We start from the raw sequence: 8,564 nt of genomic DNA on the forward strand, positions 1-8,564 counted from the left end.
ACATGTTTTTGAGAACATTATATGCATAAGAGCAGGAACACAATTTCGGAAAACATGACATTCTATCAGCAGAAAAGAGTGGTTGACATTTTATACAGTTCAATTATTTTTAAAACAAAATATGAGTATATACTGCATAATATAGGTCCCATTAATTATTTATCTGTGCTACAGGCCACATGCAATGTTAAACTGAGTCATCCTAGACCAAGGGCACCCATATGACAGTTGGTAGGGGGAGGTGGGGGGACTAGACGGAGGTAGGGTTGCGGGAGGGGGTAGGTTATGGAGTATTGTAAATATTTTGGAAGATGAATGGCGACTTGTAAGTACGCATAAAAAAGTTTCAGTTCCAACCCCATTAAAAATCTACTTAATACTGACTTTTAAACCATTTTCTTGAACGAAAAACATGTGATTACACTATTTTTTCTTTCCCCTATGATTACACTATTTTTTTTCTTTCCTCTAAGAGCCCGGGGGGTGGGGGGGGGGGGGGGGGAGGGGAAGTGGGGGATGCAGAGCGCGTAACCCCTTTCACCACACACCTGGGTGCCTTTGCCCAAGCTACCTACGGTGGGCAGAGTGGAATAATTTATAGAAATTAAACTATTGCCTTGACTATTTTCTACTGTCTTCAGTTAATCACAGGTCCACTGAGCCAAAGAGACTGCTAGGTTCACAACAGATCCTTCAGGCTTTAAACTGACTGTCTCTGACTACAGAGCAACGTTACACTAAATAAGTGGCAATCTCATATGCTTCCCTGAGCTCATGCGGACAGATGCAACTATATTTCAATTCACTGTTGTACGCATCAACATTTAAATAGTTGCTTTTACTGTAGTACAAGCTACATTCAGTAATATTGAGCCTTTTAATTGGCTGCATTTGTTTTCCTTCTGCTTCTTTAGTACTGTGTGAAAGAAGTCTAAGTTAATTTTATTTGAACAATTCTTTGCCAGAAAGAACCTGCCTGATTACTTCAATCCCTGAATTTTCTGCTCCCAAAAACATACTCTGTTCAATATAGGGTTATCTACCTTGCAATTAATGGATGTCAGTGTAAATAAATATTGTTGGCCAGTCTGTAAAGATTAGCACACAGCACACTAGCTTGCAAGACAGGCAGGAGAGAGAGAGTCTCAACACCGGGAGCCAGCGTGCTCTTCATAGGTAGCATTGCCTCTCATGTAGGCAAATGCTGGGCTAGTAGCAAAGCTCTAACTCAGGGAATACTATACACAAACTGTTAAAATACAATAACACACACAACAAAAGTTTACATAACTCACAGGTAGATGGTGTACACGACTTCCATCCATTAAGTTAACCAATGACTGTTGTGACAGATGGCCATCTCGCCATAAAGTTAAAGTAAAATAATTTTGCTAAATCATAAATACAGAAGGTACTGTATAACGCAATAAAGGCTAAGGAAGACAGAGACTAGAAATTTAGAGGATAACTTTGTTTTGTGTGCTGCTGGTCCACACCTATTGCAGGTCCAACCACATTTACATGCAACAATAGTCTGTCTTTATCTCTGACATCTGAAACACATCACAGGCTTTGTCACGAAAAGTGTTGGAGTGTAAGCCCATCTGGACTCTGGCAAAGCATGTGAGCTGAATGTTTAAATGAGTACTACTCTTTTCTCCAATGTACCTTTCACTTTTATCATATTTTTTTATTATTTTTTATTTCTGTGACACCAGTATCTGCATAATCTTCCTGTGACTCTCATGTCTAGGTTAATAATGTCACAGCATGACACAACATCCTTACAGAAGCTGAATGTTCTGTGCAGTAATTTTGCTGTTTGAATGGTGTTAGTCTATAGGTTAAATTTTGCAACATTTTTTAGTTTTCAAGAAAGCTAATAGTATTTCCAACAATTTCTGATTTTGTGGAGGAAAAATATTTTCCAAGTAGCTTAAATCTCTCATAACAACAAGATGCCAATGTTGATACAATGCTGACCTTCTAATGACCATATGTTTGTTTTATACAAGGGTTGATCAGGAAGACTCCCTCCATAAGTTTGGCTTGGTGGGTTGACTGTCCATGCCCCTGATAGTACACAAATGGTGGGCTGACCGTTCATGTCTTGTAGCAAACAAAAGGAGCTAGAAGTGTTACAAGTTGACAATTTGTTCTCGCATAATACCTACACGTATCAACACATGTTAACACAGATAGTCAGGCATACATAAGTGAGATTAATACAACTGAATGTGGTAAATGCCCCGCAGACTGGTGACTGACAACTGTTCCACTTCATCAGTCATCCAAACTACTGACATGCCCACCACGATGATAGTGTCATGGATCAAAGAAGATATGTAGTACTGACACAGTAATGTGTCTGGAAACTACTGCTGGTAGATATGAGATGTCTCTTTTTCTTAAAATCTCCTTTCAATGCTAAGCAGAAGTAAATAAGGTGCCTGCACTCTACAAAATAAAACAAGTCTGAAAGATCATCATGAGGTCCTCATTTGATCTATGTACCTGTTCAAAAGTTACAAATGTAATATTCAGCTACCCTCAAATCAGCTAACAAAATAATACCACAAAAACTCAAGTCTTTGACTCAATCAGTATAATTATATCATCATTATACATAATTGCAAGAAATCCCATTTTTATTGTTATCAGTAAAAATAACAGCAGCATTTGGTTGTTACAAGTATTATGATGTTATTATCTCATAATTGAACCCAATGTATGTATCACTGCTGTTTAAATTACTGAACCAAGCAAACTATCACACAACAGCATATATTTTACTTCAGATTCAACACTATAAGAATCCATGCCCCACATGAAACATTAAAATATGTTATTTACTGCACTGCTTTAGTAGACTTTTCTACTGCTAAAAGCATAAATCCATGTTGAGTACTATGCCATGCTCCATGCCTTGGTTTCATAACCATAACATTTCTATTACATGTTAATTCTCAACACTTCCTTCTATAAATTCTCTGTGTTACTCACTTAGCTGTCAAAACAGCATTACATAATGACAAGATGCTTCAATATTATCAAGTAATCTAAAACCATCAATGGTATACAATATATTAAAATCTTTCCAACCAAAATAATGACAAATAATACTGCATCTATTGAGTGAGCTCCCGAGACCAGTAACGCACATTGTGATTTTCATTAAAATATCGTATTACACGATTTCCTTCGATCTTTGGCTGATATGCAGATGCACATATGGTATCATAGAACATAAAATGAGTTAATGTACAACAAGGTTTACAGACATGTTTTAAAAAATTGTCTAAACACATTACCAATTGCTCCGGGTCCAAAACAAAACATCATAATCCAATTTTTGCAATAATGTCGTTCTCATACATTTAAGCATATCCTACATGAGGAGGAGGGTGGACTTACACAACTTTCATTTTTGTCACTAAACTGCCAGTTTACGTTATGACTTCTGACAACTACCTTTGAATTTAATAAAAAAATCATCAACTGTTTAGCGGTCAAGTAAAAATACTTACAGTATTTGCAAAATATATGCCCTTTGGTTTATTTCATATTCTGAAGACGTTATTCTTTCGACCAATGGTGATACTTCAGACTTTTTTTGTACACGAGCGGCTTCGGCCGCAACTGCTGCTCTTGAGAACACATTGACAGTTCGTTTTGACACTTCCACCTAACCTTATCAAACAGTATCGTGGCGAGCATGATTGAAAGTTAGCCTCACAACATCTGTTTATATGAAAATTTTCATGCTTAAATAACGCAATACACAAACATAACACTCAATCATTCGCTCTCTCTATTGTACAACACACCTCATGCAACACTGCTTATCGGCAAAGATATTGCAAGACATGCCAAATGCTTAACCTCCTTGCTCTTTCTTAGCCTTGGCGGGAGATAAAAAGCGTTGGTGGCTGGAACCAACCCACCTAAAACCCGACCTCTAAGTATCGCCAGTGCAGCAATCTGATCAATATAAATAAGTGCTGTAAACTAATTTCTGCTTGATGATGCATGGCTACAACAGCCAAATAATTATCAAGTACACTTCATTGTGTTAAACATTTATCATGACAAGTTCGTTATTATTTCATCAAAGAAAGTAATTCAAACGTCTTTTAACATATTATACATCCATGAGAAAAGTCTCAATTAACCTTCGTAATACCAGGTTGAGGGAGAGCCTACTTAACCATTCGCACGAACTAAGTTAACACTCGGTGCTGTGGCAGATGGGAGCGACCGTGTCAATGGGAAATGCCTTTTTGCGGTCGCTCCCATCAGCCATTCCTCTGAGTGTCAACTTAGTTTGAGTGAATCATACCTATCCTTTTAAAATACTGTAATCTGGTCACGTACTTTACATTTTAAAATTTCGAACAGAAGGTTTATTTTTACTGATTTCTTATACCAGATTCGGTAACTGATTTGAATTTTTCGCTTAAACATAAACCAAAATTTTTAAGTGTCCGTAGTAAATGTGACTTTTCGCAATAAAATAATGTCGTATTCATATTTTCAAGTTCACGATCCTCCTTACACATCCTTAGGTCTTTAAAAAGTATGTTGCGAATAAAACTTAACGATAATTAATGAAACCTGTATTTATCAAAATACTCACAGTGGTGTGCCGTGACAATTCAGACAACTGAAGCACTGAATATTATAGTTATATTATTAATTATAATATAATTATAATTGTAAGGTGGCAGATTTCAGCACCTTACATGAGACTGATTCGGAAAGTAAATGACAAATACCACGTGGACAGGTAGAGCCATTAGGCAGAAATAATACTAATAGCAAACCCGAGGTTCATACTGGTACATAAGATTTTGAGAACATTGCATATTATCATTGGGAACGTGGTTTGGATGGACACAGGAAAGAGCTGTTTTGAGCTGTGGAACAAGCGAGGTGGCCGGTGGCTGGCCAGAGCTTCACACAGTAGCTGCTTTGGCGGCAGAGTGTCACCAGTGACTGTATGGGGCGCCGAGCGAGCCTGAGACCACACAGGTGGAATAAGAGAGAGAGAGCGTACATGCGAGACAGAGAGAGAGAGACTGCTTCTCGCCGTTACGGCAATACAACGCCTGTGAAAGCTGGGAGAACTGCGCGAAATTTCTGAGTCCTGATTGGTCGAAAATGTGCAGGGATAGATGTGAGAGGTGCTAGAAAGTTTGGCGGCAACAAGAGGTACTGAGGACTCTGGTGTCTGGTGCGGTGCTGCGCAGACAAGGAGAGTCTGGTCGATGAGTGGAGGGCAAAACATAGTTAGGTTTGGAGATATTGCTGGCATTGCAACTCGTGATCCCTCTCCAACTGTTCAGAGTTAGTGGTGCGTACATATCCACAAAAGCAGTATCATCTGTTGCTCTGAGAAGAGAAAACGTATTTGTGCTCACTTGTAGCGTTAGAATGCAACATTAAGTGTTCCCTTGCTGCCGCGCACTTGAGTCTACCAATTACACCTGGCATTTATGCAAGTAGATTGTGTATCGACTCGTGACGAACTCTGCAGTTGAGCAACTTACGGTCAGGAGTTTTTTGGGTGGAAATCACGTCCACGTTTTTAGATAAAGTCACGCCGGTGACTGGGACGACCGTTGTGATAGTCACACTGAATTATCGTGATATTAGCGCAAACAGCTGGCAAAGTAGGTCCCTTTAATTGTAAATGAGTACATGTTCCACCAACTCTTTGCTTGAGCTGTCTGATTCTGTGTCCATTTAGGTGGAGCTTCAGATGAAAAACGACTTGTGTGACCAGTATCAAACAATGTAAGTTAGGGGAAGGGGCGCAATAAGGAATAGAGTTGTACCAATGGTAGGGTAGTTAGTTTAAGAAGTTAATTTGATTGGGGTTGTAATGTCTTAGGTTAGTAACATTGCTCATCCTGTTTTTAATTAATGAATTTGTGATTTCGTTACATACCATAATTAAATTTATTATCATTTCGGTAGGTAGCAAACCACGTATTGAGAATAATAGTTTTATTAACAGAAATTATTATTCAAAATTGATACAAACAGTAATGGGGGTATTATTCACGCAGTTAAACAGAGCCAAAATCGGATAGCACTAAAGAAGTAAGGATGTTTCATAGACATTATAACCCCTGTATGTTACACGTGGCGATGGTGTCATTGGCAGACATTTATTTATTATTACAAATGGTACCTTCACTGCCAAGACCTGGTGTAAGGTAGCTCAACAGAAGTAGATTCCGGGGCATTTCTGTATGTATGTAGTCCATCAGCAATTTGTCAACTAATGTTTAAAAAAAATTCATTTCACGGGAAAAACTACATAACAGTGCAGTTTGTGTAAGCAGAGAAAGCAGTGGAGAGAACTGTTCTGACCAATGGAGTAGCTGTACATTCGACAGCAAGAGTGTTCTCAAAGGAAGATAACATTTTTCTTGGAACAGGACTAACTAGTAGTTTGTGTGCATGACTTGCATGGTATTTAACACTAACACATTAACATGTACGTATGAATGTGACAGAATGGAGGATCCTCACCTTGTTTTGTTTCATACTTTTACTAAATGTACTTTCTTGAGGGGTAAGATAACATATAATACTTAGACGATGTAAAATTTGTTAGTAGAAAAATCTATTTTCAAGACATTTTTTACAAAGTTAATCAATTTGGTTTTTAACTTACAGATTCTCAAGTCACTTTTATAAATTTATTTGTCATTCATACTTAATTCAACCCCTTCACATACTTGAATGTATTGGAGCTGAAAACTTAGATTTCTGTGGTAGTTTGTACAGTAAAACCGCAGTGGAAAGAACAGTGGGTGCTTTGAGGATTCCCCTTAGCTTAGTAGAGATAGCCACATTCAAAGCGAGAGCTTTTCACATGGCGCACAGCTCAGCTGGGTGGCTCAGATCTTCATCAGTGCCCAACAATTGGCACAGGGTGGTGGCTCACGGTATTTTACATGGGCAATAGAGACGGCGGTTCAGTCACCACACACACCTACGACAGACAGTACCAGTAAACTCCCCTGAATGACTAAAAGACCTCATTAGTGAGCTCCTCTCACAACTATACATTTCTCTTTCGAGTTTGTAGGACCAAATGTCAGTCCAGTACACGATTATCTGCAAACTTATCAGTCAAGCTTTCACAAAGTTTGGACACAAGTTGCCAGTGCAGAATTTCGTGATTAATTTTGATGTTACGGGGTAATTTCCGTATGTAAGTTTACAATTCTAATTATATGTTTCCACAAGTTTGTTTTATTTTGGGCACTAGTTGCCATTACTCTGTTATAAAGTTTGGACACATGTTTCCATTGGAGAATTTCACTATCAATTTTGACATTTTGGGAGGTTATTTCCAGATGTGTTACCATAATGTTTTTATACATGTTTTGGAGAAGTGTCATTTACATTTGGGAAGTCCAATTTTAGCAAAGATTTTTAAGGTACAAATTGCTATTTAACTTCTTTCAGAATGGATTCAAGCCTTAATTTTTGTACGATTTCATTCACGTTTTCACACAAGTTAGTATTTGTAATGTCTTGTCAAACATATTTTGTTTTACATGGTAACATTTTCACATAATTTCTTAATGTCTCATCACAGATTTTTGTTTTGTTTTACATGTTACCATTTTCATAATTTCAAATGTTGTGCAGCCTGTTGTCTGTATTTTGATGTTTCCTTATACTTCTGTTTTATGCTCTGTTCAGCTCATGTGAACTATTTTTTTTATTTTAATGTTTTGATAAAGATGTTAGAGTTAAATGTTGGCCAGAAAGAGTACATATTCTTGTGGATAACACTTGTAGTGCGTATATGCTCTGTTTTTATGATGTTTGCTGGTGCTGTTTCAATCGAAATTATACCTTTTCAATCGTTCAATAAACGTAAATGCACATCATGTAAGAAAATGCCATGTAAAGTTGTTAAAATTGACAAGTTTGTGATGTTGCTTGTTTGACAACTTAATACAACTGCAGAAACGTTTGTAGATCACCTTAGAATCATTGTTTTAAGTTAACTCAAGTGATACTGCTAGTTCACTTGTAAGGTTTCATGTCTTTGAAATTAACAGTAAATGTGTGGGTCACAAGAATTGAACATAGAGATAAGTCATGATACTGCTGCTTCTCTCGTTTTGTCATTATTTTCATATCTAAATAATCTTTAAAGAAACAGTAGATAACGAAATTGTAATACTAGTAATGGGTCATGCCTCATCTTTGCATTTTATTTAAGATTAATAATTGTGCACATTTAAATTTTGAGTCACATTTCATATGAAAATAAGAAATTTAATGGTGGATGGCCACAGGTAATAAGTAGTCATGCATAATTAAGTTCCTGTGTTAAGATAAGTGAATGTGTGGGAAGGATAACTGAAGTATGTGAGAGATGAATGAGGCCTCAAAAAGTAGGTGGAGGACTACCATTGCAGTACAGACAGACAGCTACACTGTTTACTGTTAGTCTGATCTGTTTTAAATATTTTAACACTTTATTGCTCACTGGGTCATCTGGATATACGTGTATCCATGATGAGTCACAG

General features: G+C 37.3%; 1 protein-coding gene across 2 annotated transcripts in view; it reads right to left on the bottom strand.

Moving 5' to 3' along the window:
- Nucleotides 1–3,817, bottom strand: part of LOC126183711 (F-box only protein 30-like) — an 81,433-nt gene extending 77,616 nt beyond the window's left edge. For both annotated transcript variants that reach the window (XM_049925898.1, XM_049925897.1), the window contains exon 1: nucleotides 3,528–3,817. The gene's annotated coding sequence lies outside the window, so the exon portion shown is untranslated. The remainder of the gene's footprint in view (nucleotides 1–3,527) is intronic.
- Between the last annotated feature and the right edge of the window lie 4,747 nt (nucleotides 3,818–8,564).

This window comes from Schistocerca cancellata, chromosome 4, assembly GCF_023864275.1.
Source record: "Schistocerca cancellata isolate TAMUIC-IGC-003103 chromosome 4, iqSchCanc2.1, whole genome shotgun sequence".
Lineage (NCBI taxonomy): Eukaryota > Metazoa > Arthropoda > Insecta > Orthoptera > Acrididae > Schistocerca > Schistocerca cancellata.